Source organism: Saimiri boliviensis, chromosome 4 (assembly GCF_048565385.1).
Source record: "Saimiri boliviensis isolate mSaiBol1 chromosome 4, mSaiBol1.pri, whole genome shotgun sequence".
Classification (NCBI taxonomy): Eukaryota; Metazoa; Chordata; class Mammalia; order Primates; family Cebidae; genus Saimiri; species Saimiri boliviensis.
In genome coordinates this window covers 60285704-60309894 of record NC_133452.1, presented here as the reverse complement: position 1 = coordinate 60309894, position 24191 = coordinate 60285704, and the positions used below count along the sequence as shown (strand labels likewise).

The following is a 24191-nucleotide window of genomic DNA, read 5'->3' as shown; positions in this document are numbered from 1 at the left end:
CCTTCTTAGATTCAGTGCTTGGGCCCTGAAAATGAAACTGACAAAAGATAGATTAACAGGAGAAGGGATTTATTATGTACTGTACACATCAGAGCTACTTATCTTGCCCTAGGGTCCCAGTTGGGAATTCCAACCCAGTGATCTCTGAAGAGCTTTTCCTGACTAGCATCATGACTAATCACCCACAAATAGAATTTACACACAGAACAGAAATTCTTTAAGCTCACAGACAAATGTAAAAGCAAGATCAAGAGGCTTCTCTCTGAATTCCTACGCTAAGAACCCTCTTGAGTAGTTAGTATCTGGAAGCTTTTCTGGGTTTTTAGAAAAGACTTGGCGGGGTGCAGTGGATCACTCCTGTAATCCCAGCACTTTGGGCGGCAGAGGTGGGTGGATCCTGAGGTCAGAAGATTGAGACCATCCTGGCCAATATGGTGAAACCCAATCTCTACTAAAATACAAAATCTTAGCTGGGTGTGGTGGCGTGTGCCTGTAGTCACAGCTACTCGGGAGGCTGGGGACTTGCTTGAACCTGGGAGGCAGAAGTTGCGGTAAGCCAAGATGGTACCACTGCACTCCAGCCTGACGACAGAGCAAGACTCCGTCTAAAATAAATAAATAAATAAATAAAAGAAAAAAAGACTTTCAAACCCCACTAAAATACATGCTCCATCGGGGTTTTGCACACTTGATGTCTTGGAGAGTTCTGTTTACAAGGCCCATCCTGGAAGAGTTCAGGGATAAATCACTTTGAATATAGGAAGCACATTTACCCTCAGCCTTCCATTCTACCACCCATGTCATTTTCGTGTAGGTGAAATGTGAGCAAACTATTAAAGAGGAGGAGTCAGAAGCAGGGCCGAGGCTGTAGAAGTCAGGTGGCCACCTACCTAGCTTTGGTGATGGAATAAAATGGAAGAAGGAGAATGAGTTTTGGAGAAAGGTGTTGGAGATAAATACATTTATCTGAATGTGTTGTCTCACTGGAACTTATAAATGTTATGTATTATAATTACATAACCCCCTTTTTATTTGCGGAAACCAGAGGAAGAGGGAATGGAAGTAGGAACTCGAACTCAAGTCCAGTTCTTCCGGCTCCAAAGCATGTGTTCCTTCCCTTGCCCTCTCTAACGCTGTCTGCAGGTTTACCAGCTGCGCTGTATTGTGTTGGTACTACATCTGCCCTCAGTATGGTGGGGCCTTCCCTCTCTTTGCTGGGCCCAGGGCTGCCTCTGCTGATCCCTGACTACCAACCTTATTTGCAGAGTTTTGACAGTTACTTTGAAGCCTACCAGCACATGTTGGATGCTGAAGAGAGGTTCGCCTTAGCACAAGTGATGATGGATATCACGCACCGGTGCCCGAGGTATGATCTCAGCTACACCTATTTCATTAAGGCCTACTGGGAGGAATTCATCTGCCTGAGGCTTCACCTGCAGTTAGTGAGAGGTCTCCTCAACCAGCATGTGAGTATAGTTGGGTTTTAAAATACTACATGCAAGAAGAGGATGGAAAACATCAGACAGAAATGAAAATCGTGTTTTCTTTCCATTGCAGATCTGGAATCTGTGTTTTCTAGGCCAGCATGTACAGCGTACTTATTAGTAAGCTCATTTGCATTGTTGAAATCCCAGTATAACTATGGTCATAAAGAGAGGTTTCCACCCCTAATTAGAGTTAACAGTTCACAAGGAATTGATGACCTTAGTTTTCATTAGATTGCAAAGTTTATTTGTAGTGAAAGAACAACGAATGATACATGTTTTTGACATTAATGTATCATTTTTTTAAAGTGTGACTTATTTTTAGGACTCTGAAAGAAATCATCATTATTTTATTTCCTCTAGGGAAAGCTAGTGACTTGAAGCAAGCAAGAGACAAAGGATTGTTGCCACCTGGTTGAAATTTTTTCCATGTAGTCAATTATTTAAAAGAAAGATTTCTCTTTTGCTTCTTAAAATTGTCTGAAGTCAGTTGCCTTTACTTCCCTTAGCTACCTGGCTCAGACTGAGAGATCAGCATGTCTCATGGCAAAAGAATCTTCAAAACAATGTCTGGATGAAAATTAGTCAAATGATGAAGAGACACAAAGGGACAAAATCCTTCTCATGTCAAGGCAGACAACTCATGCCCATGGGAAAGTTTAACTTCTCAATTTTAATGTTTATGCTACATTTTTAGGTAGAGTGTCAGCGGGAGTATGTCCAGAGGCTTTGGTGAGAGGATCATCTGGACAATAGCAATACCTTTGGACTTCCCCTTAATATAGTTTGCAAACAACTTATTTCCATCAACAATAGCCAGTAAGTTGATGTTGTCTTTAGACATTTTACATGTAATCTTCTAGATTAATTAAGGATATAGTGTTAAATCTCAGTACTACTCGATAAAACACTTCTCAAGTGCTTGGAGGAGATGAGGGAAGTAGGTATAAAGGCCACAAAAGAGGGATTCCCTTGTATATTGAATATCTGTTTGCTTTGGGAGTAATAAAGCATGCAGGCTAGAATGTAAACATATGCCACTGGGTAGAGAATCACCATTGTCTTTAAAAGGCCTAGGGGAAAAGCAGTTGCTATTGAAATGCTGTCAGGATTTACCCAGATGTACTACATGAGTCCACATATATAAAACTGGGATGTGCTTAAAAGTTTCTCTAAAAGGAATTTTTTTTTTTTTTTTTTTTGAGACGGAGTTTCGCTCTTGTTACCCAGGCTGGAGTGCAATGGCGTGATCTCAGCTCACCGCAACCTCCACCTCCTGGGTTCAGGCAATTCTCCTGCCTCAGCCTCCGGAGTAGCTGGGATTACAGGCACATGCCACCATGCCCAACTAATTTTTTTGTATTTTTAGTAGAGACGGGGTTTCACCATGTTGACCAGGATGGTCTCGATCTCTTGACCTTGTGATCCACCCGCCTCGGCCTCCCAAAGTGCTGGGATTACAGGCTTGAGCCACCGCGCCCGGCCTCAAAAAGGAATTTCTTTACGTGTCACTACAGAGGTTTCTGCAGATTTGCCTTGTGACTCTCACAAGAAGTTCAATTTAAGAAACAGAATTAAATTCCTTGTGGTCACTCAGAGAGGGTACACACTTTGTCTCCCCCTAGATGGGGAACATAACCATTTCCCTCATTCCCTTGTACTTTGAGGGTAGAAGAAACTGGGAAGCAGGTGACAAGCCCCAGGTTGATCTGCGTGGCTCTAGATCACAATCTCTCAATTGCCTACAAATGGGTGGAGAAATTATCTACTTCCTTTCAACATCCAACAAATATTTGTTCAGCACACAGATGTGAACAACACAGGCATGGTTTTGTGTTCCTGTGAGGTATACAGTCCAGCAGGAAAGGCAGACTTTATGTAAGAAATTACTGTAATGGGTTATGGTATTATCTTCAGGACAGGCAGGGCGTCCTGGGAGCAAATAGCTGAGATTCTCATTTCTTGAGAAAGAGCCCCGGGCTCAAAACTCCATTTTCTCCATAGATCTTCCACAGGACTGATTTCTTCTCTGTAATAAACTTGAGACACCAGCTGTGTGTACGCAGTTTGCTATGGCAAACATCTACTGTTCAGGAAATGGTTTTTGGCAGAACAGGCTAGGGTTATATGGACACGAAAACTGCCAGAATAGTCTCAAAAGCAAGTATTATATGCTTGATGAGATTCCTTTTCAGACTTCAGGTTTTTTTTTTTTTTTTTTAAGACTCAGGACTAAGAAGGATCCCATTTACATCAATGTAAAGGGAAATGTCATGTCCTTCAGTTCTGTGTGGGTATAGAAGGACCCTTGACTTGTGCTGTACTCTTTATTTCTAAAGAAATAACCCACTGATGAGCTTTATTATTATTATTTTTTGCTTCTGGCCTCAACCATTTATGAAATATAACACCCTTACAGTCAATTCGAGTGATTCCAGCAGTTATGTACAGAATTTAAAAATTGTCCATTCACATTTTGGGAATCTTTATCCTTTGAAGGATAAAGATTAGATGAAAAGTTGAAACTAATAACCATGGAAATCATTTGTTTTTATGTAGTCACTTTTGAGCTATTTTGTTTTCATATATTTGACTAAATATTGACTACTGAAATATTGACAATTTTGCTATACAGTGTTATTCTTATTGAGCTTCTGGAAAATACACCTATGTCTTTCTGTTTTTAAAGGTTCGCATTAAAGCAAAGAACATGTCCTGCAGCCCAGCATGTTCCCACACTCTGAGGTCTCTCTGAGCTCTCAGTTTTTTATAATGCACTGGACATATAGGAGCTGTTTTATTGGTCTTTAAAAATATAAAATTCAGGCCGGGCGTGGTGGTTCATGCCTATAATCCCAGCACTTTGGGAGGCTGAGGTGGGTGGATCATGAAGTCAGGAGATCGAGACCATCCTTGCCAATATGGTGAAACCTCATCTCTACTAAAAATACAAAAATTAGCTGGGCATGGTGGTGCGCACCTGTAATCCCAGCTACTTGGGAGGCTGAGGCAGGAGAATCGCTTGAACTAGGGAGTCGGAGGTTTCAGTGAGCTGAGATTGCACCACTGGACTCCAGCCTGGCGAGAGAGTGAGACTCTGTCTCAAAAATAAATAAATAAATAGATAGATAAAATTCAAATATCTTTGGAAACAAATTAAGTTTGTTGTGTATAATTGTCATTCGTTGTTCTTTTCTTCAAGCCCGGCTTTGAAAAATGTTTACCTGCTGGAGTTCCACCCTTCCCTCAGCCTGGCAGCGCTTATCCCCAGAGCCCTAGAGTATCTCCTTCAAGAGGTCTGCCATACCTGCAAACCTGCATTAGCGGTTGCCTTGCCTCCCTGGAGTGACATGTCCTGCAGCTGGGCCTGGACCTGTGGCTCACCCCAGCCAAGCCTGAGGCCTGGTACAGTGCACAGCTCCAGAAAGATGTAAGTTCTTTCTGAAGGAGGTAGTTGGGTCCTTGGCAAGGAGAATGTTTTTTTCCAGATGTTACTATTTAGCTTTGTTTTTCTATCTGGCTCTATTCCCCCATTATTTGGCTAGAGACGGAGCTCAGTCATAGGCCTTGCCAACATTTTTATGTGATTTTTGGGAGGATGGGGTCAAAGTTTCTCATTTATAAAGATGCTGCTACAATTAAAATTAAAAGAGTGATATACATGGGTATGTGGGAAATGTTTTCTGGTTTATTATTTATATTTTAACAAATACTTTTTAATTTAAAATTATATCTTTTCTTTCCACTAAGACACTTCCTAAATATGTTCTTTTTGTCAAGATCTGATAGAAAACAGAAGTTGAGTGAGGAGTCAGGGATCTGAATTCAAGTTCAGTTCTGCCATTAACTTGCTGTGTGACTCTGAGCATGACTCTTAACCTCTCTGACCTCACTTTCCTTTTTTATAAAATTATGTTTGTGTACTTGGCAGAGGAGGTAGGTGGAGGTGAGCTTGATGATCTCTGAAGGCCCTTTCAGCGCTACTGCTCCATGGTTCAAATTGTGGGTTAAACATGGTGTTTGTAGTTGGATTTTAATACTTTTCTTTTTCTGTTAAGTCTGTCAAGGTTGAGCCTGGGTTTCCAATTTGACCTCGTTCTCTATGAGTACTTTCTGTATGACAAAGAAACTTTCAAGGCCCCCCAACTGCTAAAAATGTCTGCTCCATAGGTCTGCCTTGGCCTCCTATCCCTTCCTGCCTACAGTAAAAATTGATTTTATTTTACAGTGACCAAAATAATATAAAATTACAGATAATTTTAGCAAAAGCAGAAAGAACAAAATTGAATTTAAACAGCAGCAGTCAAATGCATTCATATCATGATTTATCATAATTTAAGATTCTTAATGTATGTGTTTGACATAGCTATAATCATATTTTTTGTCCATTGTTATTTCTTCCTTTTCTCAGTTAACATTATACTACATATTTTTAAATAAGGCTACCTAGTCTTTAGACTTACCTTTATGACCACATAATTCCCATATCTGATGAATAAAAACCTCTCTAGTCATTTCCCTACTGATGGAAATTCAAGTGGTTTCTAATTTTTCATTATTATGAAAAATTCTAAAAGATATGTCTTTTTACTTACAGATTTTTTCATATTTCAAATTGATTCCTTTTGATAGGTTCTTGGAAGCAGAATTACTAAAATAAAACTTAAATATTTGGATACATATTGGCAGATTGCTTTCCAAAGAGTTATGCCAATTTATAATGGCACTCACATATTCTAAGAGTACCAATTCTGCTATGCTGTGTAGTATTAGGCAAAAGCATGCAGTGTATGTGGTAATATACACGTATACATAAAAGGTGATATTGTGCTGTTAATTTGCATTTTCTTGCTTTTTATTGAGCTTAAATAGTCTTTCAAATGTTGTTACTAATTATATTTTTTGCGAATTTTGTTCTTTTCCTTTATTTATTTATCTGTTGGAATCCTAACATTAGTCCTATCTACTTACATGAGTTTGTCTTAAATAAGAACCTTAACCTTTCTTTTTGTCTATAATTTTCTGCAAATATTTCACATTTGTCCCCCCACCTCTTTTTTTTTTTGAGACAGAGTCTTGCTCTGTTGCCCAAGATGGAGTGCAATGACACAATCACAGCTCACTGCAATTTCAGTTTCCCCAGCTCAAGCTATCCACCTACCTCAGCCTCCCAAGTAGCTGGGACTCTAGGTGCATACCATCATGCCCAGCTGATTTTTTTTTTTATTTTTAGTAGGGAGGAGGTTTCACCATGTTGTCCAGGCTGGTCTCCAACTCCTGGGCTCAAGCGATCCACCCACCTTGGCCCCGTAAAGTGCTAGGATTATAGGCAGGAGCCACTGTGCTGAGCCTCTCCATTTGTCTTTCCATTTTTTTAAACATAAATTTATTTTCATATAGTCAAATCTATCAATCATTTTCTTTATGATTTCTTCTATCTTAAATTCAGAAAAAAAAATCTTCCTCCAGATGTTTCATATTTGTCTTATTTTATTCTGATTTTTAAGTGCTTGGTTTTATTTGTAAAATATTTAACTCTGGTTGGGTGTAGTGGCTTTGCATGTAATCCCAGCACTTTCAGAGGCTGAGGCGGGTGGATCATTTGAAGCCAGGAGTTTGAGACCAGCCTGGCCAACATGGCGAAACCCCGTCTCTACTAAAAACACAAAATTAGCCGGGCATGGTGGTGGACGCCTGTAATTCCAGCTACTTGGGAGGCTGAGGCAGGAGAATCACTTGAACCTAGAAGGCAGAGGTTACAGTGAGCTGAGATCACATTACTGCACTCTAGCCTGGGTGACAGAGCAAGACTCCATTTCAAAATAAATAAATAAATAAATAAAATAAACAAATAATAATACAAATATTTCACTGGAGAGAGAGAGAAAAAAGAGAGAGAGAGTGTATGTGTGCATGCATCTATGTGTCATATGTGAGGTATGAGTCAAAACTAAATTTTTTCTTAAATTAGTAACTATTTATTCTACTACCACCAATTCAGGATTCTTTTTCACATTGTCTTATGATACCACATTTAAAAGATGTATTCAAAATTCTTTTTTTTTTTTTTTTTTTTTTTTTTTTTTTTTTGATATTAGTCTCACCCTGTATCCCAGGCTGGAGTGCAGTGGTACAATCTTGCCTCGCTGCAACCTCCGCCTCCCAGGTCTCAGTTCAAGTAATTCTCCTGCCTCAGCCTCCCCAGTAACTGGGATTATAGGCATGCACCAACATGCCCAGCTAATTTTTGTATTTTTAGTAGAGACAGGGTTTCACCATGTTGGCCGGGCTGGTCTTGAACTCCTGACCTCGTGATCCACCCGCCTCAGCCTCCCAAAGTACTGGGATTACAGGCGTGAGCCACCACACCCAGCCTTGAAATTCTTTTATAAATTACAGTGAATATCTGGGTTACCTGTCTAGTCTCCCATTGCTGCCACACTGTTTTATTATTTTTGAAATCTCTTCAAATTTGGACCTACGAGTGATAAATATTCAGACTAATACGTTATATTAGGTCAGAAAATGCTCTCAGAAGACATGCAGAAATTTATTTAATAGGTCTCTTTGTTATCACTTTGGAAAACGTTAAAGCCTAGAAATTGTGTCCTTGAATAGCCCAGTCCTTTAGTAGATAAATGGATAGATAAAGGAGCTAATGTATCCTGGAGAGCCAAACCAGAGAGGCAGATGGGGGTCCCAGACTGGGTGGTTGCTGGGATTGGTATATTAGAAGACAGCAAAGATGTTAGAGCAGAGGTGCCCACCAAGGCAGGAGGGTATTAAAGGATAATGTGGTTACTTCACAAATCACCCAGGGCCAGCTCTGAGTGAAGGAATGCTGGAAAGGCAGTTTGGTGTACTGTAAAATAGCTGAACTTGGAGTCAGGAAGCCCAAGTTTACTCTTGATATGGCTGTGTGACTTTGGACAGTCTCATGTTGCTTCAGATCCCTCACTGACAAAGGGGAATAATGATATCTGTAACGTCTGCTTCATGGGGATCTTGTGAAAATAAAAATGAGTTAATACATGTAAAAATGCTTCATAATTTTGAAACTGTCATTAGAGAGGTTTATAAAAAAATTGTTATTGGCCACCAAAATGCTTTTTAAAATCAGGGACTTCTATTCCTATTTAGCTTGTCTTTAGCATAGACAAGTATCCCCATAGTGAATATCTAGGGATTTGCTTATTTAGACTCACGACATTTATAATAATGATAACAGCAGATAGTTTTCATATATTAACCCACTTAACCCTCTCAAGAGCCCTATTAGGAAGTTAGTATCTATTTTCCTACAATAAGGACTGTTATCATCTTTATCACCACTTTATAGATGAGAAAATTGAGAGACAGCAAAATTGAGTACATTGCCAAAATCTCACAGCTTTTAAGTGGCAAAGTTAGGACTTGAGCTTAGGAAATGGATCCAGAATTTGTGCCACAGGCAGTATATTTTTTTAAATGTGAAATTTCTTCTTCTATGTTTTAAAGGATATTTTGCTTTCTTCCAGCTGTTTTCAGCTAAAGTTATGAGAGATCCGTTTCTCGTGGGGGAGATAGGCCTGGTGGCACTCAACTCTGCAGCAGTCAAAGGACAGAAACAAGGCCAAGACTCTCATGTGCTACTCTTGGAGATGTTTTCCAAGCTTCTCAAGCTCTTGACCCTCTGTGACCGGCTAATAGAAATGAGCCTGGAGAGTGCACACTTAGCTGGGTCGGGGTGGTCAGAGGACCCAGGTGGACTATAAAGTGTGCAGCAAAACATGGGAAAGAGGCCATGAGACTCCCTGCCTACAAACCTGCCCCCTCTCTGCTCCCAGAGCAGTCAGAGTGAGTTTGCTAAATGGATAACATGATCGATCACCTTGCTCCCTTTTTCCTTCTCTCTTCCAAGCCTCCCCAAATGCCTCTCTGATCACTGAACTAGGCTAAGCCCTCCTACTGGCACTTGAGTTTCCCCTTCATTCAGCACATTTCCTTTTAATTCATTGCTTAATATTGGTTTGTTGACTTTTCTGCTAGCATAAGCTCCCCAAATGCAAAAGCCCTATCCACATTCTTTACTGTGACATCCCATTACCTGGTATGGGGCCTGAGCCACACCAGGCACTCAGGGAATACTGGCTGAATTTGCTCCTGAATGTAATGAAGTTGACTAGAAAGGGCCTAGAGATGGAAGAGAGACAAGTCACTGACAGCATCCAGGTCAGACAGAGGTATGGAGGGCTCAGCAGGTGGGAGAGAGACATTAGTGAGTTATGTTTCAGATATGAGGGTGAGATGATGGTAAGACATCAAGTGGACATGTTCTACAAGCAGGAAAAATATGTAGCTAGAGGGTCTGTTGTAAACATGTGTGCGTGCTGTTATGTTCTGGTCCCCACAAAAGACCCTGTAGACATAGAGGGTCCAGTCATCTACCACCAACCGTTATCAAGGGCCTGCTGTGGCCCGGGTCTTTACTGAGGACTTCATGTGTATCACTTCATTTAATTCTTGGAATATTCTTATGAGGTAGGTTACAAACATTTTATCAGCAAGGAAATAGAGGCTCAGTCTGCAGGAAGTGGATATGGAAAAAAAAATTTTTTTAAAGAAAAAGAGAAAGAGAGGCTCAGAACAGTTAATTTGCCTAAGAGCATATAACTAGAAAGTAGTGAAGGCAGAATTTAAACTATTAGTCAAGATATTATTAACCTCGCTCCATAATTTATGATCCATGGTGGCAGGAAGCTCATAATGTAAAAATTGCCCATGATACATGGTAACAATGATATTCTACTGATATGTACAAAATACTAGGAGAGTACACAAAAGAGAGTATTTCATTCTTCTTAAGTGGCCAGGGAAAGCTTCATAGAAGAGGGGCTGCTATGGGTTGAATTATGTCCCCCCAAAATTCATATGTTCAAGGCCTGATTCCCAGTACCTGTGAATGTGGTTTTACTTGGGGATAGGTCTTTACAGAGGTAATAGAGTTAAACAGAAGTTATTAGAGTGGGCCTTAATCCAATATGACTGGTGTCTTGTAAGAAGAGGAAATCTGGGGCTGGGCACGGTGGTTCACACGTGTAATCCCAGCACTTTGGGAGGCAGAGGCAGGCAGATCACCTGAGGTCAGGAGTTCCAGACCAGCCTGACCAAGGTGGAGAAACCCCATCTCTACTAAAAATACAAAATTAGCTGGAGGTGGTGGTGCATACCTGTAATCCCAGCTACTCAGGAGGATGAGGCAGGAGAATTGCTTGAACCCAGGATGCAGAAGTTGCGATAAGCCAAGATCGCACCATTGTACTCCAGCCTGGGCAACAAGAGTGAAACTCTGTCTTTTTTAAAAAAAAAGAAGAAGAAGAAGAGGAGGAGGAAATTTGGACACAGACACACGCAGAGGGAAACCATGTGAAGGCACAAGGAGAAGACGACCATCAGTGAGCCAAGGAGAGAGAAGAAGACCAGATCCTTTCCTGAGGGCCCTCAGGAGGAACCAATCCTGTCCACACCTTGATTTCAGACTTCTGTCCTCTAGAACTGTGAGACAATAAATTTCCGTTGTTTAATATTTTGTGTGTTTCTGGGGTACTTTGTTACACCAGCCCTAGAAAACTAATACACGTGCCAAGAACTCAGACTTTATGTGCCAACTTCTCAAGATGGAGAAATGCCTTAGAAGTGGGATGCTGGGGGACGTGCACCAGTGGCTCAGGCCTGTAATCACAGCACTTTGGAATGCCAAGATGGGAGGATTACCTGAGGCCAGGCATTTGATACCAGCATGGGCAACACAGCAAGACCCCATTTCTACAAATTTTTTAAAAAAATCAGTTGGGCATGGTGGTGCATGCCTGTCCCAGCTACTTGGGAAGCTGAGGAGGGAGGATTGCTTGAGCCCAGGAGTTTGAGACTGCAGTGAGCTATGACTGCACCACTGCACTCCAGCCTGGGCAATAAAACAAGACCCCTATCTCTAAAAATAGAAGAAGGAGGAAGAGGAGGAAAGACGGAAGAGGAGGAGGAGGAAGAAGAAGTAAGAAGGAAGAAAAAAAAGAAGCAGAAGAAGGAGGAAGAGGAGAGGAAGAAGAGGAGGAGGAGGAGGAGGAGGAGAAGAGATTGTTAAGGAAGGAGGAAAGCATTGTAAACACATAAGGTTGAGATGCCAAAGGAACAGCTAACTGGAGTCATGTGCAAGCCCCACAGACTCGGGACTGGAGCTCAGAGTTAAGTCAGGACACAGACAAGGGTCACAGTTTGTTACATGAAGGAGTGGTCTTAGGGTGTGAAGCTGAACAGACTCCCCCCACCAAGTAAGGGGTTGTGGTAGATGAGAAGAGAACCAGGTTCAGAACCTCAGGAAACACCAGCATTTGAAGATAAGCAAGAGGAGAAGCCAGCAAAGGCTGAGAGTGATCATGAGGCAGGAACATGGAGGTTCTGGATTGGCGAGAGCAAAGATGACCCTCAAGGCCAACTGTGAGGAGCTCTGAGAGAAGATGGTGAATGTTGCATTTCAGCAACGTTGGTGACCTCATGAGGGCTCTGGGGACAGAGTCAGCTTGTGGAACATGAGAGGTGAGTAAACACCCAAGCACATCTCCTACTTTAACTGCTTTCTCCTGTCTGTAACTGTCACAGCAAGTGCAGAACAGAAGACCTCTGTGACTCACTTCATAGCCCTGGGCTCTTGTTGGACTTTTACTTTGGTTCTTGTTCAGGTGTCTTGGTTTTATTACTCACTTTCTTTTTAGGGGAAAATGCTAACATATGTCCTTGGCTCTTTCTTTTCTTTTAGACTGTGTAAAGAATTGGCATGGGAGATGGGTTTTGAAGAGTTCCATTTGTATCTGAGGCCTGTTCATTTTGAATTTGCATCACACAAGGACGAGGCGGACCAGCCACCTCCTGTCTTTATAACCTCTCTGCTAGTAGACAGGTGAGCTTTGAGAGGGTTGAGGTGAAGATAACATAATGGCTGAGTGAATAGCCAGTGAAAAATAATTTCTGTCACCATTCGACAGGCAAGAGTAATCACATTTCTAAGTTCTCTCTTATATTCTATCTGCCATGATGCCGGTTTTTTTCTTCTTTCTTTTTTTAATAAGAGGGAAAAGTAAGATCTCACTTAAGGGGGACAACTGCATTTAAAAACACCAAGTAACTGAGAAATGAAGGAACCAGGTTGTCCGAGAACTCAGATGAGGTGAAATCACAGGCTCAGCCGCTTCACAGGTAAGAGTATGTTGCTTGCAGGTAGAAAAGGGTGTCAGGGTGGGTCTGCTGGGGTGAGAGCCGTAGATCAGAAGCCCAGGGCTCATCTCTCACTTTCCTTCGACCAGGAAGATGTCACTGAAGTTTTCAGAGCACCTGTTTCTTGAAAGGATAACACAAGCTACAAATATAACATGCCAGCAATATCTCAGGCAGCCGTCTTTGTTAGCTTGTGACAGAAGCCAACACAAACCAATGAAAATTCTCTCTCATACGCCATAGGTTCAACCCATTGCTTGAAAGAAAACACCCTTACTAGAAACAGCTCATGAGTCTACTCAGTCAGGGGAAGGAATCTTTCTTTTTTCCTCTCACAATCAACCTTTGATGGGTGGGGAGGAGAAACTTCTGTCTCCCTCTTCTTTCCTTCTCTGCTATCTGCTCTTCCCCACTCAGGGTCCCAGCTTTATCCCTGGAGATTCCTGGTACTGGCTCCATGCCAAGGAAGAAAAAGGTGACTCCAAGGAGGCAACTGGTCCCTGTGTTTTGCTAATGCAGGTCCCTGCTCAAATTAGAACTCGTGTTAGTATCCTAAATGACTTCTCAGAACAGGAGGGGAATGGGGGGATTAGGATGATAGAATACAATATCCCAGGATTTCTCAAATCTTAGCACTGCTAAACTTTTGGGCTGAAGAAATCTTTGTTGTGGGGGACTGTCCTGTGTGTCTTAGATTGATTAGCAACATTTCTGACTTCTACCCTCTAGATGCCAGGAGTATCCCAGTACCCCACCCACACACAATGTTCTAAATCAAAGATGTCCCCAGACATTGCCAAATATCTCCTGGGGGCAAAACCTCCCCCTGCTCTATCCTGTCACACTAGCTAAACCAAAAAACAAAATTTACTGTAAGGATACAGAGATATTCGCAGAAGCCAAGGCAGGAAGTATGATCAGACCTTGGGTGATGCTAGATTCCCATTTGGCAAAAAACAAAACAAAAAAACCAAACATCTGGAGCCAAGCTATTCTCTGGTTCTTTAAGGGCCTCCTTGGTTGGCGTTTTATATTGCTGTGATAATAGGGCACCACATTTTTGTTCAGTTAGAATCCACCAATCAGCACAAACTGCCCGAATACCCTGTGGTTTGGCCAGTGCTCTGTGGTCTGATTGGGTGATGACCTAGAGATGCTGCAATATAAGGGAGCCTTCTACATTACCAGGGGAAGGCTTAGGCATCCAAAGAACTTGTGTATTGAGTTTGTATTTATTTTATATATGTTAATTCCTTAAAGTTGCCACTTTGGAGTGCCATTATAACAACAACATATATAGTGATCCCTTAGTGTCTGTGGGGGATCAGTGCCAAAATCCCCTCCGTTACCAAAATCCAAGGATGTACAAGTTCCTTATACAAAATGATATAGTATTTGCATGTAACCCATGTACTCCCTCCCTTAAGCTTTAAATCATCTTTAGATTACTAATAATTGTATCTAATACAATTTAAATGCTAGGTAAATAGTTGTTATACTATATTTTTATATCATTTTTATTTTTGTATTGTTACTTTGTATTATTTTTTCAAATATTTTTATTTGCAAGTGGTTGAATCCATGGATGCAGAACCCATAGATGTGGAAGGTCAACTGTATCAAATATGAGTATAGTGACTTTCATTTTAAAAAGCACATTCATCCATATTATCCCTCTTAATATTTACCATAACCCTATGAGACAGGTGACACCCCATTTACAGATGAAGAAAGATTGGTAGATGTTAAATTACTTGACAGAGTCTCATAGTTATGGACAAAGTACTGAGTCTCAAGGTGGAAACATGGCTGCAAAGAATATTTAGATAGCTGTTGGAACCATAGGAGAGAGAGAGAATTGGACAACATTTAGGAGGTGTTTAAAGGAGTGAGTCAGTGAGGGATCCTGAACAGGTGTGGTCAAGTAGGTGAGAGGAGCCAGGTGTGGTGGTGCATGTCTGTAGTCCCAGCTACTCAGGAGACTGAGGTGGGAGGATTGCTTGAGCTCAGGAGTTCAAGGCTGCAGTGAGCTATGATTGCACCAGTGCCCTTCAGCCTGGATGACAGAGTAAGATTTTGACTCCCCTCACAAAAAAAATTCACTTGGTACACCTTTGATGCCCAGTTAACTATGCATGTACTTCAAATAAATAAAAACATTTTGCTTTTTAAACAAAAAAGAAGATGAGGAAAAACAAGAGACAGTAGTGTAATGGTGATCAAGAAAAAATAATTTCCAACACTGTGGGGTGGTCACCATAATCAGACTGCAGTGAGATCAAGTCCAAAGAGGACAGAAAAGATCCCAGAGCCCTTATAGCAGGCGTCCCCAAACTACCCCTGAGGCCATTTATCCGGCCCCCCACTGCACTTCAGGAAGGGGCACCTCTTTCATTGGTGGTCAGCGAGAGGAGCACAGTATATGGCAGCCCTCCAATGGTCTGAGGGACAGTGAACTGGCCCCCTGTGTAAAAAGTTTGGGGATACCTACCTTATAGCTTTCAGTGGAAATATTAAGTCTTGTATAAAATTTGCATTTGCTATTACTGACATTTCAGATCTGATTACATGACATCCTGTTCATGTGTCTCTTAATCAGTTGCATATCACATAAAACTTCATATTTTTTGTTGCAGATACTCTCCTGCTGCTCTTGTCATAGCCATCTTTGAGGTGGATGTTAACCAAATTGGCAAATTTAGTTTTTACACAAAGGAAGCCATTCTTAAGGTAAATTATTTATTTTTTAAAAAGCAAATGAAATAAAATAAAGCAATTTGTTCACATATTTCTTTAAGAGGACGTAATACTTTATATAAATTTAGCTTCCATATATAAGAAAACCTTCCAGTTTCATAAATAATAATAAAGTTTACTTAGTCCGTTTTCTCTTTCAGTAACAAAATACCTGAGACTGGGTAATTTATAAAGAAAGGAAGTTTATTTGACCCATGATTCTGGTGTCTGGGAAGTCCAAGGGCATGGCGGCAGCTTCTGGGCAAGGGCTTTTGCACTGCATCAGAACATGGCAGAAAATCAGAAGGTCACGTGATTACATGCGACAGAGACTGCAAGGGCAAGCCAAGCTTGCTTTTATAATATCCTGCTATCTTGAGAAAAAAATCCACTCCCACGATCATGGCATTAATCCATGAGGAAGGCTCTAATCTCATGACCCAATCATCTCCCAACACATAAACTTTTAGGGGACACATTCAAACCATAGTGATGGCCTTGCCTTATTTGATGTGCACATTAGCCTGGTTTGAACCATAGAGTCTGCAACACCACTTATAATAACTTCTGTTAGATACTAAAAAAGAAGTTCACGTGTAGTGAACAATCTTTGCATAAGGTTTTTAAAATATACACTTGTTATTGAAGCTTTTATCTGGTCTTTCTAAACCTGGTGCTATTTTTTCATCTGCCACTTGGATTTCTTTGCTTCTATATGAGTATTTTTAAAACGTTGATCTAATCTTGGCTTACAGGAGCCTGCCACTGAGCACGTGTTTGCTAGTTCATCACAGCCTATTCATCTTTTCCTGACCACTGGAGAAACCCAATGGTGTCCAGCTATAGAGCAAATCAGGCCTGGAAGCTGCCTTCTTGGAATGAAATGCTGCTGAGGGAGAGACCAGATTCAGTCTTAGGGCTGATTAGCAAGTAACCCAGCTCATCTGGCAGTTTGATTTCTATATTTACATGTTGAATAAGTGGTGATCTTAACCCTCAACTCGCTTCTTTATGCAAGAAATTCCTAATACTTTTCATATTTTCTTCCTTTAGCTCTTGTTGCATTCAGGAGTGGAAAATACGCAGGTGACTCTTGCATGCCAAGCTGCTCAGAAAAATGCTTTGATGGTGGCTATCCAGCAGGCACACTTCTATCACACCCCTCAAGGGAGCTGTCCTGGTAATGTCAAGGTCAGCCTGCGTGACACAGAAGCCAGAGGCATGTCACCACTCCCACCAGTTAATGTCAGGCTGCCCCTTTCTTCCTTCCTTTTTCCCTTTCTTTCTTTTCCGCCTTCTTTCTCCCCTGTTCCCCACTTTCTCTTTCCTATCTTTTTATTTTCCTTACTTTCCTTTTTTCCTCCTTTTCTTCTTTCTGTTTGTGAATCAATGTGTGATCAAATCCTTACTGGGTCTCTTAATTTTCAGTGATAACTTTTTCTGCATTCTTTTTGTTTTTTTTTGTTATTGAGACATAATTCATGTGATATAAAACATACCACGTTATAGTATATAATTCAGTGGTTGTTAGTATATTCACAAGATTGTGCAACCGTCACCACTATCTAATTCCAAAACATTTTTATCACTCACTCTCAAAAGAAACCATGTACCCATTACCTTTCTCCTTCCCATCAGTCCCTAGCAACCACTTATCTATTTCTGTTTCTGTAGATTTGCCTATTCTGGATGTTTTATATAAATGGAATCATACAACAGGTGATCTTTTGTGTCTGGCTTTTCACTTAGCATCATGTTCTCAAAGTTTATCTATCCTGTAGCATGTATCAATACGTCATTTCTTCATTGCTAAATAATATTTCATTATATGGATATACCACATTTTGTTTATCCATTTATCAGTTGACATATATTGGGTTGTTTCTACTTTTTGGCATTAAGAATAATGCCACTATGAACATTTATATATAGGTTTTTATGAAGACATATGTTTTTAATTTTCTTGGGCATATACCTGCAAATGAAATTGCTTGGGTTATATGATAACTTTCTATTTTATATTTTGAGGAACTTCCAAACTGTCTTTCAAAGTGGCTGTGCTTTTTACATTCCCTTCATCAATATATGAGGGTTCCAATGTCTCCACATTTTTGTCAGCACTTGTTACTGTCTGTCTTTTTATTTTAACTGTCCTAGTAGGGGTAAAGTAGTATCTCATTTTTGTTTTGACTTGGATTTCCCTATTTATTAAGATCTTGAGCATCTTTTCATTTGCTTACTTGACCATTTGTGTGTCTTCTTTAGAGAAATGTATATTTAAATCCTTTGCCTTTTTATAAAATTTAATGTTATTTAATTGAAAAGTTGTAAGAATTCTTTTTATATCCTGACTACAATACCCTTATAAGGTATATGATTTGCAAATATATTCTATGGATTGTTTTATGATCACCATTTATCTATTATTTCATCATTTGTTCTTTTGGTGTCATATTTAAGAAACCATTGCCTAATCAAAAATCATGAAAACGCTCCTATGTTTTCTTCTAGGAGTTTTATGGTTTAGCTCTTACATTCAGGTCTAGGGTCCATTTATACTTAATTGTGCTGTTTAGTGGGAGGTAGTGGTGCACATTCATTCTTTTCATGTCTTTTCATGTGGCTATTCAGTTGTCCCAGCACCACTTGTTGAAAAGACTCATCCTTCCTTATTAACTTGTCCTGGAAGCCTTGTCAAAAAAATCACTTAACCATAAATGTAAGAATTTGTAACTGGTCTCAATTCTATTCCATTAATCTAAATGCCTATTTTTATGCCAGTACTACTATGTTCTGATTACCATAGCTTTGTAGTAAGTTTGAAATTAGGAAGTATGATCCCTCCAACTTTGTTTTTTAGGATTGTTTTAGCTATTTTGAGGCTCTTGCATTTTCATATGAATTTTAATGTCAGCTTGTCAATTTCTGGCAGTTTTTAAAAAGCCAGTTGGAATTTTCACAGGGATTGCATCAAACTTACAGATTAGTTTGAGTAGTGTTGCTGTTTTATTTTATTTTAGTAGGATTGCCATTTTAACAACATTAAGTCTTCTGATTCATGAGCAGGGGATGTCTTTCTATTTACAGGCATACCTTGGAGATATTGTAGGTTTGGTTCCAGATGTTCCACACACAAATTTTTTGGTTTCTGAGTGCATATAAAAGTTATATTCATATTACACTGTAGCTAATTAAGTGTGCAATACCATTTTGTCTTAAAAATGTATTTTAATTAAAACTATATTGTTCACTTGCTGACCAAAGAATACTAAGTTACAAAAAAAAAGAAAGAAAAAATACATTATTGCTAAAATAATAATAATAATAATGCTAATGATCATCCGAGCCTCCAGTGAGTTGTGATCTTTTTGCTGGTCAGGACCTTGCCTTGATGTAGAAGGCTAATGACTGATCAGGGTGGTGGTTACTGAAAATTGGGGGTTGAGGGGCTATGGCAGTTTCTTAAAGTAAGACGACATTGATGTTTGCCACATTAATTGACTCTACCTTTCATGAAAAATTTCTCTTTGGCATGTGATACTGTTTGATGGCATTTTACCTACAGTAAAATTTTTTCAAAATTGAAATCAGTCCTCTCAAACTGTGTCACACTGCTTTATCAACTGAGTTTATGTAACATTCTAAATCTTTAGTTGTCATTTCAACAACGTTCATAGCATCTTCACCAGGAGTAGAATCCATCTCAAGAAACCACCTTCTTTCTTTGCTCATCCCTAAGAAGTAACTTCGTTATCTGTTTAAGTGTTATCACAAGAATGCAGCAATTCAGTTACGTTTTCAGACTCCACTTCTAATTCTAGTTCTCTCACTATTTCTGCCACATCTGCGGTGCCTTCCTCCACTGAAGTCTTAAACATCTCGAAGTCCTCCATGAGAGTTGGAAATAACTTCTTCCAAACTCCTGTTAATGTGCATAGTTTGACCTCCTCTCATGAATCATGAATGTTCTTAATGGCGTCTAGAATGATAAATCTTCCAGAAGGTTTTCAGTTTACTTTGCCCAGATCCATTACACAGGGATTTGGCTTCTCTGGGCCACATTGGGAAAAAGAAGAATTGTGTTGGATCACATATAAAATACACTAACACTAATGATAGTTAGTGAGCTAAAAAGAAATCGCAAAAAAAAAAAAAAAAAAAAAAAAAACACCAAAACCCCATAATGTTTTACAAAAGTTTATGAATTTGTGTTGGGCTGCATTCAAAGTCATCCTGGGCTGCATGCAGCCCATGGGCCATGGGGTTGGACAAGCTTGCATTAGACTAATTACTATTTATGGCAGTTACAGTCTTACGAAATATGTTTCTTTTTTTTTTTTTCAAGGAAGGAAGATGCCAGTTTTATTTAAACACAAAATGTGCACATAAGCTGTCTACTCATTTTCTTTGCTGCGCAGCCTGGCATTGAGGTTGGTGACTCTGATGGCCAGCTGGGCAGCTCTTTCCACGATGGCTTTGCGGTTCTTGGAGGAAACATTGTGAGCAATCTCAGCACAGTAAGATTTTTGCACATCAGCAGCACTTCCAACTCCTTGATGTTGTGGCTCAGGAACTTCTGGGAGCCACTGGGCAGCATGTGCATTGTTTTCTTGTTGCTCCCATAACCAATGTTAGGCATCAAGATCTGGCCCTTAAACCTTCTACGAACCCTGTTGTCAATACCTCTGGGCTTCTGCCAGTTATGCTTAATTTTGACATATCGGTCTGACTGGTGCTGGATGAACTTCTTGGTTCTCTTTTTGATGATCTTGGGTTTCACAAGGGGTCTAAGGGCGGCCATGATTCTGAGAAGGAGATCGCTGCTACTCCATAGGCAGCACTGAGGAAGAGAGAAGGGACGTTGGTGCACAAGGGCTGATGAAATGCGTTTCTTAATAAAACTTCACAAGGTACACAGACACAAGACACACTGCTTGATCCATGGGCTATGGAATGGATGTTGTGTTAGCAGGCAGAAAAACATAAATCTCTTTGTACATTTCTGTTAGAGCTCTTGGAGACTGTCAATGAACAGTAATGTTTTGAAAGGAATCTCTTTTTCTGAGCAGTAGGTCTCAACAGTGGGCTTAAGATGCTCAGTAAACTATGTTGTAAAGAGATGGGCTGTCATCCAGGCTTTGTTATTCCATTTATAGAGCACAGGCAGAATAGATTTAGCATAATTCTTAAGGGTCCTAGGATTTGGGGAATGGTAAATGAGCATTTGCTTCCACTCCAGGTCATCGCTAGCATTAGTCTCTAGCAAAAGAGTAAACCTGTCCTTTGAAGCTTTGACACCAGGCACTGACTTCTCTCTAGCTATAAAAATTCCAGATGGCACATTCTTTCACTAGAAAACTGCTTTGTCTACACTGAAAATCTGTTGTTTAGTGTACCGCTTCTATCAATTATCTTAGCTAGATCTTCTGGATAACTTTCTCCAGCTTCTACATCAGCACTTACGGCTTCATCTTGCACTTCTTTGTTATGGAGATGGCTTCTTTCTTTAAACCTCATGAAATTACTCTCTGCTACCTTCAGACTTTTCTCTCAGCCTTCATGGAATTGAAGAGGGTTAGGGTCTGCCTTGCTCTGGATTAGGCTTTGGCTTAGGGGAATATTGTGGCTGGTTTGATCTTCCATCCACACCACTAAAACTTTCTCCATATCAGTAATATGTCTGTTTTCCTTCCCTCCCTCCCTCTCTCCCTCCCTTCCTTCTTTTCTTTCCTTCTTTCCTTCCATTTCTTTCCTTCCTTCCTCCCTCCCTTCCTCCGTCTCTCTCTTTCTTTCTTTTTTTCTTTCTTTCTCTCTCTCCTTCTTTCTTTCTCTTTCTCTCTTTCTTTCTTTCCTTCTTTCTTTTCCTTCCTTCCTTCCTTCCTTCCTTCCTTCCTTCCTTCCTTCCTTCTTTACTTCCTTTCCTTCTTTCTTTCTTTCTGTGGAGTCTCACTCTGTTGCCCAGGCTGGAGTGCAGTGGCATGATCTTGGCTCACTGCAACCTCTGCCTCCCAGGTTCAAGCGATTCGTGTGCCTTAGCCTCCTGAGTAGCTGGGATTACAGGCACACACCACCATGCCTAGCTAATTTTGGTATTTTTAATAGAGACAAGGTTTCCCATGTTGGTCAGGCTGGTCTCAAACTCCTGACCTCATGATCTGCCTGCCTTGGCCTCCCACAGCGCAGGGAGGCCACCACGCCCAGCTGGCTGCTTTCCTTTCTTATCATTCTTGTATGCATTGGAATAACACTTTTAATTTCCTTCAAAAACTTTTCCTTTGCATTTACAACTTGGCTGTTTTGCACTAGAGGCTTAGCTTTTGGCCTATTCCAGCTTTTGACATGTCTTTCTCACTAAGCTTAATTATTTCTAGCTTTTGATTGCAAGTGAGAGTTGTGTGACTCTTCTCATTTAGAAGCCATTGTAGAGTTACTAATTGGCCTAATTTCAATATTATGTCTAAGGCAATAGGGAGATCCCTTGTCCTTGATACTCTCCTTCCTCTGCTTCTGCGACTCCACTTTCTCCTGGATCTCTTCTATATCTTTGATTATTTCTTCTCAATTTCCTGGACTGGGGGACCTCTTCTCCACCCATCTCGAACATGATGGTGTTTTCCTGGATCCTCTTTTTGGAACTCCTATTCTCTCCTTTCATATTCTCCCTCAGTGATCTCATTGACTCTTGAGGTTTAAAACCTCCAATATACTGTCAACTTTCAAATCTAAATGTCTTCATGGGACCTGTCTCCCAAGCCCCAAATGAGAGCATCTAAATGCTTCATAGACAGTGTTTGGATATCCCACAAACACCCCAACTCAGCATCAAAAGACAACTCATTCTTCTTCCATGTAATTCTCTAGTATTTCTACTTTTTTTTTTTTTTTTTTTTTTTTTTTTTTGAGATGGAGTCTCACTCAGGTGCTGGAGTGCAGTGGTGCAATCCCAGCTCATTGCAACCTCTGCCTCCCGGGTTCAAGCGATTCTCCTGCCTCAGCCTCCTGAGTAGCTAAGACTACGGGCATGTGCCACCACGCCCAGCTAATTTTTGTATTTTTAGTAGAGATGGGGTTTCACCATGTTGTCCAGGATGGTCTTGATCTCTTGACCTTGTGATCTGCCTGACTTGGCCTCCCAAAGTGCTGGGATTACAGGCATGAGCCACCGTGCTTGGCCCGTATTTCTATTCTTGGTTAAGCATCATCTAAGTAGTCAGACAGGATTTTTAATATTTTTTTGAGATGGAGTTTGGCTCTTGTCACCCAGGCTGGAGTGCAATGGCATAATCTTGGCTTATTCCAACCTCCACTTCCCAGGTTCAAGCGATTCTTCTGCCTCAGCCTCCCAAGTAACTAGGTTTATAGGTGCATGCCACCATGTCTGGCTAATTTTTGTATTTTTAGTAGAGACAGGATTTCACCATGTTGGTCAGGCTAGTCTCAAACTCCTGACCTCAGGTGATCCGCCTGCCTCGGCCTCCCAAAGTACTGGGATTATAGGCATGAGCCACTGCACCCAGCCATCAGACAGAATTAAAATGTGAGTATTGTCCTTAACTCCTCTGGCTTTCTTACCTTAGATCAATCAATCACTACCTCTTGCCAATATCACATCTATGTATTTATTGAATATGGCCCCTCTTCTCCATCCCCACTGCCTTAGTTCAAACTCATTATCTCACTTGTGTGGCTGTAATGGCCTTCAAAGTGGCCTCCATCCTTCCATGCCTTGCACCACTACCTCTGCCCTCAACCATATCTATCCTCCACACAGTGACCAGAGCAACTATGCCTCCTTGATTAAACCCCTTCAGTGACTTCTTGTAGACCAAGGAGCAAAACTCAACCTCCTTAGCTAGGCGTGCAAGACCTTCACTGCCTGACCCCAGCCCTCTATTCTGCTACTTCCCTTGCCCTCTATTTGAAGTATCCTAAACATTTTTTTTTTTTTGAGACGGAGTTTCGCTCTTGTTACCCAGGCTGGAGTGCAATGGCACGATCTCGGCTCACCGCAACCTCCGCCTCCTGGGTTCAGGCAATTCTCCTGCCTCAGCCTCCTGAGTAGCTGGGATTACAGGCACATGCCACCATGCCCAGCTAATTTTTTGTATTTTTAGTAGAGACGGGGTTTCACCATGTTGACCAGGTTGGTCTCGATCTCTCGACCTTGTGATCCACCCGCCTCGGCCTCCCAAAGTGCTGGGTTTACAGGCGTGAGCCACCGCGCCCGGCGTATCCTAAACATTTTGTGCTGTTTCATGTCTGTCTGCTTCTGCTCATATTTTCCCAGAATATTTTAACCTTACTTTACCACATCCCACCCTCCCATTTAATTTTTTTGCCTCCAAGATTCAACTCAGTCATTTTATCTTCCCAGACACGTTCATGACTCTTTTAACTTGGCTAAAGTCCATTTTGTGATGATTTCATTATAAAACCATATACTGTGATGCACACACACACACACACACACACACACACATTGCTTCTCTTACAAGTGTGAAACAAGAAGAGGGCTGATGATGTCATAGGAAGAATAAATGATGGAGACAATGAAAGGGTACAAGGGGAAGAAAGGGAAGGGAGTGAGAAAGGAAAGAGAGAACAAATTGTTTACAGCCACCAAAGCCAAAGGAAGAGAACAGTTCAAGAAGGAAAAAGTCACCAAAGATGTACAAATGACAGATAAGCATGAAAAGATATTTAACACCATAAGTAATTAGCAAA

At 40.7% G+C, this 24191-nt stretch overlaps 1 non-coding gene and 1 pseudogene across 1 annotated transcript in view; one reads left to right on the top strand and one right to left on the bottom strand.

The window, feature by feature from the left end:
- The window catches only part of CCDC162P (coiled-coil domain containing 162, pseudogene), an 88255-nt gene that overhangs the window by 39628 nt on the left and 24436 nt on the right, over positions 1-24191 (top strand). The window contains exons 6-12 of the transcript XR_012517118.1: positions 1266-1466; positions 2182-2303; positions 4687-4914; positions 9002-9204; positions 12277-12417; positions 15368-15461; positions 16521-16658. This is a non-coding gene — a transcript (coiled-coil domain containing 162, pseudogene). The remainder of the gene's footprint in view (positions 1-1265; positions 1467-2181; positions 2304-4686; positions 4915-9001; positions 9205-12276; positions 12418-15367; positions 15462-16520; positions 16659-24191) is intronic.
- On the bottom strand, positions 19853-20268 carry LOC120363314 (large ribosomal subunit protein eL32-like; annotated as a pseudogene).